Source organism: Arachis stenosperma, chromosome 6 (assembly GCF_014773155.1).
Source record: "Arachis stenosperma cultivar V10309 chromosome 6, arast.V10309.gnm1.PFL2, whole genome shotgun sequence".
NCBI lineage: Eukaryota > Viridiplantae > Streptophyta > Magnoliopsida > Fabales > Fabaceae > Arachis > Arachis stenosperma.
Genome location: NC_080382.1, coordinates 37365375 through 37384855, shown reverse-complemented (window position 1 = coordinate 37384855; position 19481 = coordinate 37365375).

The window sequence follows — 19481 nt, the reverse complement described above, 5'->3', positions numbered from 1 at the left end:
ATGACTGTTTCTTATTCGATCCATGTTTGATTTACTTCTAAGATGTATATCCGATCATCATTGTGGTGAACAGTATGATCTGACAAATTAGCTCTGTTCATCATATTAAGACGAACGTGCCTGACAAACACCCGCGTCTACTTGGGTTTGTGTTAATACTTAGAAGAAAAGTACGAGCCAACAGCTATGTTTATACATCTCTCAGTCTGTTAATCCACGACTTCATTAGGGACTTCTCGAGACACCAGTTCAGCCGATTTCTGGGGAGATTAGGGTCTCTGTGGTATAAGCTAGAATCCAAAGAAGCAACATTTTCTAATCCGGAAGATTCGACCTTGTCTATGGCATTTTGAGTAGGATCGCCAAGAGAATGACTTGCTAGAGCTTCACCTTTCGTCAGATTGAATGGCCACAGGCAATGGCGTTCATTTTGTAGCAGAGGAGATCAATGACCACGGGCAATGGATTTGATCACTTATAGCCTGCCATAGAAGAAGATCATTCACATGCAAAGAAGACAGTAGTACCATAGTTAATTCAGAAAGACAAAGCAACTCCGACTCTCAACTCTATTCCTATTATTGCTTTCAATTCTACTACAAATTCCATATATGACATATAATCATTCAAGGTTTACATAAACTCTCTAATTCCTCCTTACTAAGACCTGCAAGACAACCATAGCTTGCTTCAAACCACAATCCTCGTGGGATCGACCCTGTCTTGCTCAGGTATTACTTTGACGACCCAGTGCACTTGCTGGTACTGTTGCTGTACGGAAAGTGTGGGTTTTGCGTACACGCGCACCAAGTTTTTGGCGCTATTGTCGGGGATTGTTGAGTTTGGACAAACTGAAGGATTGTCTTGCTCCTTAGATCAGATAATTTATTTTATTTTATTTTATTTGAGTCTTTTAATTTTTGTTTTCTTCTTCAAAATTTTGGAAAAAAATTTTAAAACCTTTTTAAAAAATATTTTTCTTTTCTTTGTTCAATTTATGTTCTTGTTGAATCTTTGATTTTTGCAAGAGTATAACTTTCGTTTTGATTTGAGGATTTTATTTTTATTTTCTTCTTTTCTACTTTTTTCGAAAACTCTAAAAAATTTTTTCAAAAATAATTTTTTTTGTGTTCAATAGGTTAGAGAGTTAGCTTATGTTCTTGGTATTTATTGTTCCTGTGAGTCTTTCTTTCTAAAATTTTTCAAAAATAAATTTCTTTGTTTAAATCTTGTTTCAATTTTTAAGTTTGGTATTTTCTTGTTTATTTTATTTTGATTTTCGAAAATTTCTTTTCAGTTTTCTAAAAATTTTAAGTTTGGTGTTCTTTTTTATGTTCTTAAGTTCTTTAAGTCTTTAAATTTTGTTCTTTGTGTTCTTGTGAATCTTCAATGTGTTCTTAAGTCTTGCATGTGTTTTGATCTTAAATTTTCAAGTTTGGTGTCCCTTGGTGTTTCCCATCAAAAAATTTTCGAAAATCAAGGGTGCTAGATCTAAAAATTTTAAGTCTTGTGTCTTTTTTATGTTTTTCTCTTTCATTATAAAATTCAAAAAATACAAAATATCTTTTCTAACTTAATTTTAACTATATTTTATAAAATAACAAATAAAAATTCAGATTTCAATTTTAAATTTTTATCTTATTATATCTTAGTTGTCAAGTTTTCAAAAATCAAATCTTTTCAAAATTAAAATTATATCTTTTTCAAAATCAAATTTCAAAATCTTATCTTTTTCTAAATTTTAAATTTCAATTTCAAATCTTTTCTTATCTTATCTTTTATTTTATTTTTAAATTTAAAATCTTTTCTTAATTAATATCTTATCCTCTCTCTCTTGTTTTTCAAAACCTCCTAACTAACTCTTCTATTCTTAATTTTCAAAAACAATATCTCTTATTTTCTCTCTTCTTTTCAAGACCACCTAACTAACTCTCATCTCTCTTAATTATCGAAAATTTCTTCTTCTCTTCCCTCCTCTATTTTCGAAAACTTAGCAATTAAAATCCAAATCTTTTTAAATTAATTTAACTTAACTTTTGAAAATTAATTAATTAATAAATAAATAAATAAAAATATTTTAATTGTTGTTTGCTTTTTCTATTTATACTTCTTCTCTTCTCATATTTATTTATTCGAACTCTACTACCCTCTCTTCCTCTACCTACACTTCTTTATCTTCTTTCCTTTCTTCTTCATATTTCTCTAGAAGCTATTTGATCCGAGTGGCAAAAAAACTTTCTTGTGATTTTTTTTTCTATTTTCTTCTTTCTTCTATTATGACTCTAAGGAGGAGCTTCTTGCCTATTGGCATAGAGAGTCTTCTTCTTTTCTTCTTTTTTCTTTTCTTCTTGTTTATGACCAGGAACAGAGATAAAGAACCTCTTTTTCATCTTAACCCTGAACCTGAAAGAACGCTAAGGAGGTATTTACAACAAGCTAAAGCACAACACTCCAGAAGAGACCTTTCAAAAAGTTTTGAACAAGAAATAGAGGACATGGCCGAACCTCAAGAGGAGCCTAAAAAGGTCCTTGGTGACTTCACCATGCCTACCTCTGACTTTTATGGCAGAAGCATTGCTGTACCTGCCATTGGAGCTAACAATTTTGACCTTAAGCCTCAGTTAGTCTCTCTTCTGTAGCACAATTGCAAATTCTATGGACTTCCACTGGAAGATCCAAATCAGTTCTTTGCAGAATTTTTACAGATTTGTGATACTTTAAAAACTAATGGAGCTAATCCTGAAGTCTACAAGCTGATGCTCTTTCCCTTTGCCTTAAGAGACATCGCTCAGTTTTGGTTGGATGCCCAACAAAGAGAGAGTCTTGACTCTTGGGAAAAGCTAGTTAATACTTTTCTGGCTAAGTTTTTTCGTCCTTAAAAGATGAGCAAGATTAGAGTGGAAGTTCAAACCTTCAGACAAAGAGAAGGTGAATCCCTCTATGAAGCTTGGGAAAGATACAAGCAACTGATCAGGAGATGTCCTCTTGACATGCTTTCAGAATGGTCCATCATAGGCATGTTCTATGATGGCTTGTCTGAGATGTCCAAAATTTTATTGGACAGTCCTGCAGGTGGATCTCTCCACTTGAAAAAAATGCCTACAGAAGCTAGAGAACTTATTGAGATGGTTGCAAACAACCAATTCATGTACACCTCTGAGAGAAATCTTGTAAACCATGGTACCTCTCAAAAGAAAGGAGTTCATAAAGTTGAGACTCTGAATGCCATCCTGGCTTAGAATAAGATCTTAACATAATAGGTCAACATGATCTCTCAACATCTCACTAGGATGCAAACTGTAGCTGGCAGTAATCATGAAGCTTCTCTTGAAGAAGAAGCTTATGATCCTGATCAACCCACCATGGAGGAGGTGAATTACATGGTAGAATCCTATCGAAACACTTACAACCCTTCATGGAGGAAACATCCTAACCTTTCACAGAAGGATCAATAGAAACCTCAACAAGGTTTCAAACAATCAAGGTGGTAGGAACCAGAATAGGTTCAATAACAGACCACCATTCCCATCTTCTCAAGAGAATATGGAGACCTCTAAGCAGAGCCTTTCTGACTTAGCCACTTTGGTCTTCAGCCTCACTAAGACCACCCATAGTTTCATTAATGAAACAAGGTCCTCCATTAGAAACTTGGAGGCACAAGTTGGTCAACTGAGCAAAAGGATCTCTGAGATCCCTCCTAACACTCTTCCCTATAATACTGAGGTTAATTCTAGAGAAGAGTGCAAGTCCATAACCATGGAGCTTGAGGCTGAATTGGAGGAGAATGGGAAGACATTAAATGCCAGTGAATAAGCCTTCACTGGGCGTTCAACGCCCACAATGGCAGCAAGCCTGGCGTTAAACGCCAGTTAGGGTGGACAGCTAAAGGTGTTAAATGCCTAATAAGCTAACAAAGCTGCCATTGAACGCCAGTCAAAGCACACCCCTTGAGTGCTTAAAACCTACTCAAGAACCCTCTATCTCAGAACCAAAGGAAACTATAAAGACCATTGAGGTTCTGGTGCACAAAATTGAAAATCACAATTCTTGACAATTCCGCACAACTAACCAGCAAGTGCACTGGGTCGTCCAAGTAATACCTTACGTGAGTAAGGGTCGATCCCACGGAGATTATTGGTTTGAAGCAAGCTATGTTTATTTTATTAATCTTAGTCAGGATGCCAATAAGGTTATTTGGATTTAATTGTAAGAAGTAAAAGTATTTGGAATAAGTAATTGTTACTTTATTAATGGAGAATATGTTGGAGTTTTGGAGATGCTTTGTCCTCTGAATTTCTGTAATGTAATATTCCATGCATGGAAAAGTGCAAAGTTCCCTCCATGGCAAGCTGTATGTAGTGTGTCACCATTGTCAGTGGCTACCTCCCATCCTCTCAGTGAAAACGGTCCAGATGCTCTGTCACAGCACGGCTAATCAGCTGTTGGTTCTCGATCATGTTGGAGTAGGATCCATTGATCCTTTTGCGTTTTTCATCACGCCCAGCAATCACGAGTTTGAAGCTCGTCACAGCCATTCAATCCTTAAATCCTACTCGGAATACCACAGACAAGGTTTAGACCTTCCGGATCCTCAAGAGTGGCCGCCATCAATTCTAGCTTATACCACGAAGATTCTGATTAAGGAATCTAATAGAACCTCATTCAATCTGATGTAGAACGGAGGTGTTTGTCAGGCACACGTTCATGGGTTGAGGAAGGTGATGAGTGTCACGGATCATCACCTTCTTCATAATTAAGCGCGAATGAACATCTTAGATAGGAACACACACGTTTGAATGAAGGAATAGAAACAATTGCATTAATTCATCGAGACGCTGCAGAGCTCCTCACCCCCAACAATGGAGTTTAGAGACTCATGCCGTCAAAGTGTATAAAATTCAGATCTGAAAATGTCATGAGGTTCAAAATAATTCTCTAAAAGTTGTTTAAATAGTAAATTAGTAACCTAGGTTTACAAAATATGAGTAAACTAAGATAATTGGTGCAGAAATCCACTTCTAGGGCCCACTTTGTGTGTGCTGGGGCTGAGACTAAAGCTATCCACGAGCTGAGGCTTTTCTTGGAGTTGAACTCCAAGTTATAACGTGTTTTGGGCGTTCAACTCCGGATCATGACGTGTTTTTGGCGTTTAACTCCAGACAGCAGCATGTACTTGGCGTTCAATGCCAAGTTATGTCGTCTATCTTCGCGCAAAGTATGGACTATTAAATATTGCTGGAAAGCCCTGGATGTCTACTTTCCAACGCCGTTGAGAGCGCGCCAATTGGACTCTTGTAGCTCCAGAATATCCATTTCGAGTGCAGGGAGGTCAGGATCCAACAGCATCAGCAGTCCTTTTTCAGCCTAACTCAGATTTTTGCTCAGCTCCCTCAATTTCACCCAGAAAATACCTAAAATCACAGAAAAACACACAAACTCATAGTAAAGTCCAGAAATATGATTTTGCCTAAAAACTAATAATATTTAACTAAAAACTAATTAAAACATGCTAAAATCTACATGAAATTACCCCCAAAAAGCGTATAAAATATCCGCTCATCAGGTTCCTTTGAATGCACTTCTGTAGTGCATAAGTTCTAATGACTACTCATCCTCAAGTTAGGATGAAGACACTAGGGAAGAGCAAGCTGCTCTATACCTAGGAGCTCTTATGAAGCTGAACGCCAAGCTATTTGGTACAAAGCCTCTGGAGGAAGAACCTCCACTGCTTACTGGTGCACAAAATTGTGATCTCTGACAACGGCACCAAAATCTTGGTACACGCGATCGTAATCTCAACACTTTCCTCACAATTCTGCACAACTAACCAGTAAGTGCACGCAGACATCCAAGTAATACCTTACGTGAGTAAGGGTCGATCCCACGGAGATTTTCGGCTTGAAGCAAGCTATGGTCATCTTGTAAATCTCAGTCAGGCGGATTCAAATGGTTATGTAGCTTTGATAATTAAAAGATAAATAAACATAAAATAAAGATAGAGATACTTATGTAATTCATTGGTGGAAATTTCAGATAAGCGTATGGAGATGCGTTATTCCTTCTGAATCTCTGCTTCCCTACTACCTTCATTCAATCATTCATAGTCCTTTCCATGGCAAGCTGTATGTTGGGGGATCACCATTGTCAATGGCTATCGTCCATCCTCTCAGTAAAAATGGTCCAACTACGGGTTACGTAGGGCTAATCATCTGTCAGTTCTCACTTGTGTTGGAATAGGTTCCTGTGATCCTTTTGTGTCTATCACTACGCCCAACAGTCATGAGATTGAAGCTCGTCACAGTCATCCCATCCCAGATCCTACTCGGAATACCACAGACAAGGTTTAGACTTTTCGGATCTCAAGAATGCTGCCAATTGATTCTAGCTTATACCATGAAGATTCTGATCTCACAGAATGGAAGGCTCTGTTGTCAGGAGAGGCAACCATGCGTCGTGAACCAGGAATCCAAGAGATATACATTCAAGCTTGTTTTCAGGTAGAACAGAAGTGGTTGTCAGGCACGCGTTCATAAATTAAGAATGGCGATGAGTGTCACATAATCATCACATTCATCATGTTCTTGTGTGCGAATGAATATCTTAGAACAAGAATAAGCTTGAATTAGAAAACAATAGTACTTTTCATTAATACTCGAGGAACAGCAAAGCTCCACACCTTAATCTATGGTGTGTAGAAACTCTACCGTTGAAAATACATAAGAACACGGTCTAGGCAAGGCCGAATGGCCAGCCCCTATAAAAGTCTAAGATAGCATAAAACTGATCAAAGATGATCTAAGGATAATCCAAAGATGAAAATATAATAGTAAAAGGTTCTATTTATACTAGACTAGTTACAAGGGTTTATAGAAATAAGTAAATGATGCAGAAATCCACTTCTGGGCCTACTTGGTGTGTGCCTGGGCTGATTATTGAAGCTTTCACATGTAGAGACTTAACGCCAGCTTTTATGCCAGTTTGGGCGTTTAACTCCAGCTTTTATCCTGTTTTTGGCGTTTAACGCCAGAATAGGGCAAGAAGTTGGCGTTGGAACGCCGGTTTGTGTCATCAAAACCCGGACAAAGTATAGACTATTGTATATCGCTGGAAAGCCCAGGATGTCTACTTTTCAACGCAATTGAGAGCGCGCCAATTGGGCTTTTGTAGCTCCAGAAAATCCATTTCGAGTACAGGGAGGTCAGAATCCAACAATATGAGCAGTCCTTTTTCAACCTCTGAATCAGATTTTTGCTCAGGTCCGTCAATTTCAGCCAGAAAATACCTGAAATCACAAAAAAATACACAAACTCATAGTAAAGTCCAGAAATGTGATTTTTGCATAAAAACTAATAATTATTTACTAAAAACTAGCTAAATCATACTAAAAACTACCTAAAAACAATGCCAAAAAGCGTATAAATTATCCGCTCATCACAACACCAAACTTAAATTGTTGCTTGTCCCCAAGCAACTGAAAACAAAATAGGATAAAAAGAAGAGAATATACAATGAATCTCACAATATCAACGAACTTAGTCCTAATTAGATGAGCGGGGCTAGTAGCTTTTTGCTTCTGAACAATTTTGGCATCTCATTTTATCCTTTGAAATTCAGAATGATTGGCATCTATAGGAACTCGGAATTTTAGATAGTGTTATTGATTCTCCTAGTTCAGTACGTTGATTCTTGAACACAACTACTTTATGAGTCTTGGCCGTGACCCTAAGCATTTTGTTTTCTAGTATTACCACCGGATACATAAATACCACAGACACATAACTAGGTGAACCTTTACAAATTGTGACTCAGCTTTGCTAAAGACCCCAGTTAGAGGTGTCCAGAGTTCTTAAGCACACTCTTTCTGCTTTGGATCACGACTTTAACCACTCAGTCTCAAGCTTTTCACTTGGACCATCATGACACAAGCACATGGTTAGGGACAGATTGTTTTAGCCGCTTAGGCCTGGATTTTATTTCCTTGGGCCCTCATATCCATTAATGCTCAAATCCTTGGATCCTTTTTACCCTTGCCTTTTGGTTTAAAGGGCTATTGGTTTTTTCTGCTTGCTTTTTCTTTTTCTTTCTTTTTCTTTTAATTTTTGCCCTTTTTTTCGCAAGCTTTGTTATTCACTGCTTTTTCTTGCTTCAAGAATCAATTTCATGATTTTTTAGATTATCAATAACATTTTTCTTTATTCATCATTCTTTCAAGAGCCAACAATTTTAACATTCATAAACTTCACTATAAAAAATATGCACTGTTCAAGCATTCATTCAGAAAACAAAAAGTATTGCCACCACATCAAAATAATTAAACTAATTTCAAGATAACATTTGAAATTCAAGTACTTCTTGTTCTTTTGTAATTAGGCACATTTTTCATTTAAGAAAGGTGAAGGATTCATGGATTTGTTCATAGCTTTAAGACATAGATACTTAGACACTAATGGTCATGTAGTGAAGACACAAACATAGATAACACATAAAGCATAAAAATCGAAAAACAGAAAATTTAGAACAAGGAAATCGAAGAATGGGTCCACCTCAGTAATAGCAGCTTGTTCTTCCTCTTGAAGATCCAATGGAACGCCTGAGCTCCTCTATGTTTCTTCCTTGCCTTTGTTGCTCTTCCCTCATGGCTATTTGATCTTCTCTAATCTCTTGGAGAATGATGGAGTGCTCTTGGTGCTCCACCCTTAGTTGGTCCATGTTGTAACTCAAGCCTTCCAAAGAGGTGTTGAGTTGCTCCCAATAGTTATGTGGAGGAAAATGCATCCCTTGAGGCATCTCAGGGATTTCTTGATGAGGAACTTCCTTATGTTCTTGTTGAGGTCCATGAGTGGGCTCTCTTATTTGCTCCATCCTCTTTTTAGTGATGGGCTTGTCCTCTTCATTGAGGATGTCTTCCTCTATGACAATTCCAGCTAAACTGCATAGGTGACAAATGAGATGAGGAAAGGCTAACCTTGTCAAAGTGGAGGACTTGTCAGCCACCTTGTAGAGTTCTAGAGTTATGATCTCATGAACTTTCACTTCCTTCCTAATCATGATACTATGGATCATGACAGAGCGTTGGATGAATTCCAACCATCCTCTAGCCATAGGCTTAAGGTCCGGTCTTCTCAATTGAACTGGCTTGCCTCTTGAGTCTCTTTTCCATTGAGCTCCTTCCACACATATGTCCATGAGGACTTGGTCCAACCTTTGATCAAACTTGACCCTTCTAGTGTAGGGGCGTGTGTTTTCTTGCATCATTGGCAAGTTGAATGCCAACCTTACATTTTCCGGACTGAAATCTAAGTATTTCCCTCGAACCATTGTAAGCCAATTCTTTGGATTCAGGTTCATACTTTGATCATGGTTCTTAGTGAACCATGCGTTTGCATAGAACTCTTGAACCATTAAGATTCTGACTTGTTGAATGGGGTTGGTGAGAACTTTCCAACCTCTTCTTCGAATCTTATGTCGGATCTCCTGATACTCATTCCTTTTGAGCATGAAAGGGACCTGGTGCACGAAATTGTGTATGCCAATATTAATGGACTATTTCTCACAGCTTCGCACAACTAACCAGCAAGTGCACTGGGTCGTCCAAGTAATACCTTACGTGAGTAAGGGTCGAATCCCACGGAGATTGTTGGTTTGAAGCAATCTATGGTTATCTTGTAACTCTTAGTCAGGATATCAATTTTTATTATCAGTTTGAATTGCAAATAAATAAAAGAGCATGAAATAAATACTTATTATGCAGTAATGGAGAATATGTTGGAGTTTTGGAGATGCTTTGTCCTCTGAATTTCAGCTTTTCCCTTGTCCTCCTCTTCACACACGCAAGGTTCCTCCTATGGCAATCTGTATGTAGGGTGTCACTGTTGTCAATGGCTACTTCCCATCCTCTCAGTGAAAATGGTCCAAATGCTTTGTCACAGCACGGCTAATCATCTGTCGGTTCTCGATCATGTCGAAATAAGATCCATTGATCCTTTTGCGTCTATCACTACGCCCAACACTCGCGAGTTTTAAGCTCGTCACAGTCATCCAATCCCAGAATCCTACTCGGAATACCACAGACAAGGTTTAAACTTCCAGATTCTCAAGGATGCTGCCAATGGATTCTAGCATTTACCACGAAGATTCTGATTAAGGAATCTAAGAGATACTCATTCAATCTAATGTTGAACGGAGGTGGTTGTCAGGCACACGTTCATGGATTGAGGAAGGTGATAAGTGTCACAGATCATCACCTTCTTCATAGTGAAGCGCGAATGTACATCTTAGATAAGAACAAGCATGTTTGAATGGAAAACAAAAATCATTGCATTAATTCATCGAGACGCTGCAGAGCTCCTAACCCCCAACAATGGAATTTAGAGACTCATGCCGTCAAAAGGTATATAATTCAGATCTAAAAATGTCATGAGATACAAAATAAGTCTCTAAAAGTTGTTTAAATACTAAACTAGTAGCCTAGGTTTACAGAAAATGAGTAAACTAAGATGGATAGTGCAGAAATCCATTTTTGGGGGCCACTTGCTGTGTGCTGGGGCTGAGACTTAAGTTTCTCACGTGCCTGGGCTGTTTTTGGAGTTGAACGCCAGGTTGTAACCTGTTTCTGGTGTTGAACTCTAACTTGCAACCTGTTTCTGGCGCTGAACGCCAGACTGCAACATGGAACTAGCGTTAAACGCCAGTTTACATCGTCTATCTTTGCGCAAAGTATGGACTATTATATATTGCTAGAAAGCCCTGGATGTATAATTTCCAATCCGATTGAGAGCGCGCCAATTGGACTCCTGTAGCTCCAAAAAATCCATTCCGAGTGCAAGGAGGTCAGAATCCAACAACATCAGCAGTCCTTTTTCAACCTAAATCAGATTTTTGCTCAGCTCCCTCAATTTCAGCCAGAAAATATCTAAAATTACAAAAAAACACACAAACTCATAGTAAAGTCCAGAAATATGATTTTTGCCTAAAAACTAATAAAATTATACTAAAAACTAACTAAAACATACTAAAATCTACATGAAATTACCCCCAAAAAGTGTATAAAATATCCGCTCATCACAACACCAAAATTAAACTGTTGCTTGTCCTCAAGAAACTAGATAAATAAAATAGGATAAAAAGAAATTAAGAGGCAATAATATCTCAGAGTTTCAAGTGAAGCTCAGAGTCTAATTAGATGAGCGGGACTAGTAGCTTTTTGCTTCTGAACAGTTTTGGCATCTCACTTTATCCTTTGAAATTCAGAATGATTGGCATCCATAGGAACTCAAAATTCAGATAGTATTATTGATTCTCCTAGTGTAGTATGTTGATTCTTGAACACAGTTACTTTATGAGTCTTGGCCGTGGCCCTAAGCACTTTGTTTTCCAGTATTACCATCGGATACATAAATACCACAGACACATAACTGGGTGAACCTTTTCAGATTGTGACTTATCTTTGCTAGAGTCCTCAATTAGAGGTGTCTAGAGTTCTTAAGCACACTCCTTTGCCTTGGATCACGACTTTAACCACTCAATCTCAAGCTTTTCACTTAGACCTGCATGCCATAAGCACATGGTTAGGGACAGCTTGATTTAGCCGCTTAGGCCTAGATTTATTTCCTTGGGCCCTCCTATCCATTGATGCTCAAAGCCTTAGATCCTTTTCACCCTTGCCTTTTGGTTTTAAGGGATATTGGCTTTTTCTTTTTCTTTATCCAATGATTCTTTTTTTTTCACTGATTTTTCTTGCTTCAAGAATTAATTTCATGATTTTTCAGATCAGCAATAATATTTCTCTTGTTCATCATTCTTTCAGGAGCCAACAATTTTAACATTCATGAAATTCAGTATAAAAAATATACACTGTTCAAGCATTCATTCAGAAGACAAAAAGTATTGCCACCACACATAAATAATTAGAATTTTCCTTATTAAAAACTCGAAAAAAATTAAATTGCCTCTTTATTCTAAAAATCTACTATTTTATTCATGTTTGATGATGAGAAAAATAAATTATAGCTTAATTGGAAATAAAATCAAAATAGATATACTAATTACTACTACTCCTATATAACTTCTAAGGTAAATTCTTATAAAAACAACTATCACAGAGTTAAAGCTAAGATTAGGACTCAATAACCTTTATTTTGAGAACTGGATGTTCCTCTAGTCTGTGGGGTGCTTGGTCCTACAAGAGATAGTTTTTTATGCTTCAGTTCCTTTAAGTCACGCCTTTGTTCTTTTTGTTCCCCAAGCAGTTTGCAAAGCATGCTATTTTGATTATTCTGTTCTTCCTTTATTTGGTCCATAGCTTCTTGCAACTTGGTAACCGATGCTTCAAGATTCTCCTAGTATTCAAATTGAGGGATTTCTGGGAGAAATTCCTGTGCTTTCCTCTTGATGGGGTCATCCTGCACTTGTTGTTTTTCCATTGATATTTTGATGATTGGTCGCTCAACTGAGATATACTCGGTTATTCCCATCTTTACTCCAGCATCTTTACATAGCATAGATATTAAGCTAGGATAAGCCAATTTGGCATCTTTGGAGTTCTTGTTTGCAATTATGTAAAGTTCACACGAAATCAACTGATGAACTTCCACTTCTCTTCCTAATATAATGCAGTGGATCATCACTGCTCTTTTAATGGTGACTTCTGAGCGGTTGCTAGTGGGCAGTATAGAACGCCCTTGAGTTGATTTGGGACGCCCTTGGTGCTGGTGGTCCACCTGGTTCCAGGGATGCATATGTCCTCTAGAATCTTGTCCAGGCCCTTATTTGTTCTCATCATTCTCCTATTAAAGAAGTCTGGGTCATCTTTCAACTGAGGTAGCTTAAAGATCTCCCTGATTTTGTTAGGGTGGATGTGAAAAATCTTTCCTCTGACCAAGGTCCGATAGTCAGAGAGGGCAGTTCCAGATATTCTCTGCCTGTCTGTTTGCCATGGATTAGCATAGAATTCCTGAACCATGTTTCTTCCCACCTTCGTTTCAGGATTAGCTAGGACTTCCCAGTTCTTGTTTCGAATTTGCTCTTGGATCTCCGGATATTCGTCTTCTTTCAGATCGAATTTAACTTCCGGGATCACTGACCTTAGACCCATTATTTTGTAGTAATGGTCTGAATGTTCTTTGGTTAAGAAATTCCCTTGATTCCAAAGTGGTTTTGGAATACTCTATTTCTTTCCTCTTGGAGTGGGTTGTTTTCCTTTAAGAGCCATGATCTTAGTGGGTATGGCTTAGTGATCACGGATAAACACACCAAACTTAGAGGTTTGGTTGTCCTCAAGCAAAAGAAAAGAAAGGAAATGGATAGAAGTAGAGCTAGTTTTCGAATTGTGGAGGAGAAGAGAGAGGCCAAATGTGGATTTAAAGGGAGGTGGTAGGTTTTCAAAAATTTTGAAGAAAAATAAGATAGAAGATATGATTTGTAAAAGATAAATATGATAGGAAAAAGATATAATTGAAAATTGAAAAGATATAGAAGATATCTGAAAAACATAATTTGAATTTTTAGAAAAAAAATTGGGATTAATTTGAAAAGATAATTAAGTTTTGAAAAAGATTTGAAAAGAAGTTGGAGAGGATTTGAAAAGGATTTGTGTTTATGAATTAAGATAAATTTGATATCTTTTGAAAAAGGGATTTTAAAAATTAGGATTAAAATTTTTTGAATTGAAGGATATGAGTTTGTAACATGTTTATGCAAGAAATTATGAATTGGAACATAAAAATTTGGAAAAATGTGAATTGAAAACGAATTTACCTCCTCCCCACAATCCTGGTGTTAAACGCCCAAACGCTGCATGTTTTGGGCGTTTAACGCCCATTTGCAGCTTCTTCTGGGCATTGAACGCCCAACTGTTGCTTCTAGCTAGCGTTGAACGCCAGAAACTCCTTTGTCACTGGGCATTTTTCTGAACGCCCAGGACACTTAAAACTGGCGTTAAACGCCCAAAAAGTGCTTCTTTCTGGCGTTCAATGCCTAAAAGATGCTTCTTTCTGGCGTTTAACGCCCAGATGGCTATTTTTACTGGCGTTGAATGCCCAGTAGATGCTTCTTTTGGGCGTTCAACGCCCAAAACAGCTCTTACTGGCTTTTTCGCACTAGTGAGCTTCCTTTTTGCTGTTTTATCCTCTGAATCCTTCTGTTACTCTGTGAACTCAAGCAATTGCTATTTTACCTTGAAGATAGTTGACATAAACCTGTAAAAGTCAATTAATTAACAATTAAGCCTTGATAATGGCTGGGTTGCCTCCCAGCAAGCGCTTCTTTATTATCTTTAGTTGGACTATTACTGAGCTTTAATCAAGTCTCAGTTTTGAGCATTCTTGCTCAAAATTGCTTTCAAGATAATGTTTGACTCTTTGTCTATTAACAATGAACTTTTTGTTAGAATCATTATCCTGAAGCTCCACGTATCCATATGGTGACACACTTGTAATCACATATGGACCTCTCCACCGGGATTTCAATTTTCCAGGGAATAATTTGAGCCTAGAATTAAATAGCAGAACTTTCTGCCCTGGCTCAAAGACTCTGGATGATAGTTTCTTATCATGCCATCTTTTTGCTTTCTCTTTGTAAATTTTTGCATTTTCAAAAGCATTGAGTCTGAATTCCTTTAGCTCATTTAACTGGAGCAATCGATTTTTCTCCAGCTAACTTGGCATCAAGGTTTAGAAATCTGGTTGCCCAATAGGCCTTATGTTCCAGTTCCACTGGCAAGTGACAGGCTTTTCCATACACCAGCTGGTATGGAGAAGTTCCTATAGGTGTCTTGAATGCTGTTCTGTATGCCCACAGAGCATCATCCAAGCTTCTTGCCCAATCCCTTCTACAGTTAATCACAGTCCATTCCAGGATTCTTTTAAGTTCTCTATTAGAGACTTCAGCTTGCCCATTTGTCTGTGGATGATATGGGGTTGCCACCCTGTGGCTAACTCCATATCGAACCAAAGCAGAGTAAAGCTGTTTATTGCAGAAATGAGTGTCCCCATCACTGAGTAGTACTCTAGGGATACTAAATCTGCTAAAGATATGTTTCTGAAGGAATTTCAGCACTGTCTTAGTGTCATTAGTGGGTGTTGTAATGGCTTCCACCCATTTGGACACATAATCTATTGCCACCAGAATATAAGTGTTTGAGTATGATGGTGGGAAGGGCCCCATGAAGTCAATACCCCATACGTCAAACAACTCAATCTCCAAGATCCCTTGTTGAGGCATGGCATAACTGTGAGGCAGATTGCCAGATCTTTGACAACTGTCACAATTAAGTACAAACACTCGGGAGTCTTTATAGAGAGTAGGCCAGTAGAAGCCACATTGGAGGACTCTTGTGGCAGTTTGCTCACTTCCAAAATGTCCTCCATACTGTGATCCATGGTAGTGCCAGAGGATCTTCTGTGCTACTTCTTTAGGCACACATTTACGGATTACTCCGTCTACATATCTCTTGAAGAGATATGGTTCATCCCAAAGATAGTACTTTGCATTCGTGATCAATTTCTCTGATTGCTGCCTACTATACTCTTTGGGTATGAATCTCACTACCTTATAGTTTGTAATGTCTGCAAACCATGGCACTTCCTGGATGGCAAAGAGTAGCTCATCCAGAAAGTTTTCAGAGATCTCAGTAAGAGGGAGGGACGCCCTTTCTACTAGTTCTATTCGGGATAGATGATCTGCTACTTGGTTCTCTGTCCCTTTTCTGTCTCTTATTTCTATATCAAACTCTTGCAGAAGCAACACCTATCTGATGAGTTTGGGTTTTGAATCCTGCTTTGTGAGTAGATATTTAAGAGCAGCATGGTCAGTATACACAATCACTTTTGATCCTATTAAGTAAGATCTGAACTTGTCAATGGCGTAAACCACTGTAAGTAACTCTTTTTCTATGGTTGTGTAGTTCTTCTATGCATCATTTAAAACACGACTGGCATAGTAAATATCGTGCAGAAGCTTGTCATGCCTTTGTCCGAACACTGCACCAATGGCATGGTCATTGGCATCACACATCAGTTCAAATGGTAATGTCTAGTCTGGTGCAGAGATGACTGGTGTTGTGACCAGCTTAGCTTTTAGAGCCTCAAACGCCTGCAGACACTCCTTATCAAAGATAAATGGTGTGTCAGCAGCTAGCAGATTACTCAGAGGTTTGGCAATTTTTGAAAAATCCTTTATAAACCTCCTATAGAATCCTGCATGCCCCAAAAAGCTTCTGATTGCCTTAACATTGGCAGATGGTGGTAATTTTTCAATTACCTATACCTTAGCTTGATCCACCTCTATTCCCTTGTTCAAAATTTTGTGCCCAAGGACAATTCCTTCAGTCACCATAAAGTGACATTTCTCCCAATTTAAAACCAGGTTAGTCTCTTGGCACCTCTTTAGGACAAGTGCTAGATGGTCAAGACAGGAGCTGAATGAGTCTCCAAATACTGAAAAGTCATCCATGAAGACTTCCAGAAATTTTTCCACCATATCAGAGAAAATAGAGAGCATGCACCTTTGAAAGGTTGCAGGTGCATTGCACAGACCAAATGGCATCCTTCTGTATGCAAATACTCTGGATGGACATGTGAATGCTGTTTTCTCTTGATCTTGGAGATCTACTGCAATTTGATTATAACCTGAATATCCATCCAGGAAGCAGTAGTATTCATGACCTGCTAGTCTTTCTAGCATCTGGTCTATGAATGGTAAAGAAAAATGATCCTTTCTGGTAGCTGTATTGAGCCTTTTGTATTCAATACACATACGCCGCCCTATAACTGTTCTTGTAGAACCAGTTCATTTTTGTCATTATGAACCACTGTCATACCACACTTCTTAGGGATGACTTGGACAGGACTTACCCAGGGGCTATCAGAAATAGCATAAATAATCCCAGCCTTTAGTAATTTAGTGACCTCCTTTTACACCACCTCTTTCTTGGCTGGATTCAGCCACCTATGTGGTTGAACCACTGGCTTAGCGTCACCCTCCAATAGGATCTTGTGCATGCATCTGGCTAGGCTAATGCCCTTAAGATCACTGATGGATGATGAGCGGATGATTTGTATACTTTTTGGCATTGTTTTTAGTATGTTTTTGATATGATCTAGTTAGTTTTTAGCATATTTTTATTAGTTTTTAGTTAAAATTCACTTTTCTGGACTTTACTATGAGTTTGTGTGTTTTTTTGTGATTTTAGGTATTTTCTGGCTGAAATTGAGGGACCTGAGCAAAAATCTGATCCAGAGACTCAAAAGGACTGCAGATGCTGTTGGATTCTGACCTCCCTGCACTCGAAGCGGATTTTCTGGAGCTACAGAAGCCCAATTGGCGCGCTCTCAACGGCGTTGGAAAGTAGACATCCTGGGCTTTCCAGCAATATATAATAGTCCATACTTTGCCCAAGATTTGATGGCCCAAACTGGCGTTCAAAGTCACCTCAAGAAATCCCAGCGTTAAACGCTGGAACTGGCACCTAATTGGGAGTTAAACGCCCAAACTGGCACTAAAGCTGGCGTTTAACTCCAAGGAGAGTCTCTACACGAAATTTCTTCATTGCTCAGCCCAAGCACACACCAAGTGGGCCCGGAAGTGGATTTTTATGTCATTTACTCATCTATGTACTAGTTTTCTATAAGTAGGACCTTTTACTATTGTATTAACACATCTTGGTAGCTATCTTTGAGTTTTATGCTATCTTAGATCATTGGGAGGCTGGCCATTCGGCCATGCCTAGACCTTATGCTTATGTATTTTCAACGGTGGAGTTTCTACACACCATAGATTAAGGTGTGGAGCTCTGCTGTACCTCGAGTATTAATGCAATTACTATTGTTCTTCCATTCAATTCCGCTTGTTCTTTATCCAAGATATCACTTGTTCTTCTACATGATGAAGGTGATGATTGACGCCCATCACCATTCTCACCCATGAACAAGGTGACTGACAACCATTCTTGTTCTACAAGCATCTGAGGCTTAGTGAATATCTCTTGGATTCTTCGGAATCTTCGTGGTATAGGCAGGACCTGATGGCGGCATTCAAGAGAATCCGGAAGGTCTAAACCTTGTCTGTGGTATTCTGAGTAGGATTCAATGATTGAATGACTGTGACGTGCTTCAAACCTGTAACCTACTGGGCGTTAGTGACAGACGCAAAAGAGTTATTCTATTCCGGTAGGGGAGGGAACCAAACCGGTGATTGGCAGCACTGTGACAGAGTGTGTGCATTAGCTTTCACTGCGCGGATGGGAGGTAGCTGCTGACAACAGTGAGACCCTACACGAGCTTGCCATGGAAAGGAGTAAGAGAGGATTGGATGAAGGCATTAGGAAAGCAGAGAGACGGAAGGGAAGGCATCTTCATACACTTGTCTGAAGCTCTTACACCAATGATATACATAAGTATCACTATCTTTATCTTCTATGTTATTTCGTTCATCATCATATACATTTGAGTTTGCCTGACTAAGATTTACAAGATGACCATAGCTTGCTTCAATACTAACAATCTCCGTGGGATCGACCCTTACTCACGTAAGGTTTATTACTTGGACGACCCAGTGCACTTGCTGGTTAGTTGTGCGAAGTTGTGTAATGCCATGGTATTGAGCGCACCAAGTTCTTGGAGCCATTACCGGGGATTATTTGAGTTGTGAAAAAGTATTGTTCACAATTTCGCCCACCAAGTTTTTGGCGCCGTTGCCGGGGATTGTTCAAGTTTTGAGCAAGCTTTTGGTAACATCAGTGCCAAGATCCGGCAACAACATCAAGTTTTTGGTGTTATTGCCCGGGATTGTTTAGGCTGGACAACTGACGGTTCATCTTGTTGCTTAGATTAGGTATTTTTTTTTCGAAATTCTTGAAGATGAATTCTAGAGTTTCATGATGATTTGTTGAAATCTGGCTGGCTGAGAAGCCATGTCTAATCTGATTGGACCGAGGTTTCAACTTATCACCACAAGAGCTTGTTGATTCTCATCAATTTTGCTCTTGGAGCAGTGATCTGCTAAGATTTGGCTGACCTTTGGTCATGTCTAGTGTTTTGGACCGAAGCTTTCTTTGAAAGCTTGGCTGGCTGTGAAGCCATGTCTAATTCCTGGACCGGAGTCTTAGACTAGCACTGCACTGATTCCTGGAATTCTCATTAAGAATTTTGATACCTTTTCCTACTTAATTTTCGAAAAACACAAAAAAATTACAAAATCATAAAAAGACCAAAAATATTTGATGTTTCTTGCTTAAGTTTAGTGTCTCATCCTAAGTTTGGTGTCAAATGCATGTTTTTGTTATAATTTTCGAATCCATGCATATTTCTTTGTTTTGATCTTTGAATTCTATTGACTTGAAGCATTTTGTGTGTCTCATATGCATTCTCATATTGTTAGTGTCAGTAGTACACAAACTGCTAAGTTTGGTGTCTTGCATGCATTGTTATTTGATTCTTGTCACATTTTGATTATTAAAAAAAATCCAAAAATATTTTTAATTTGTG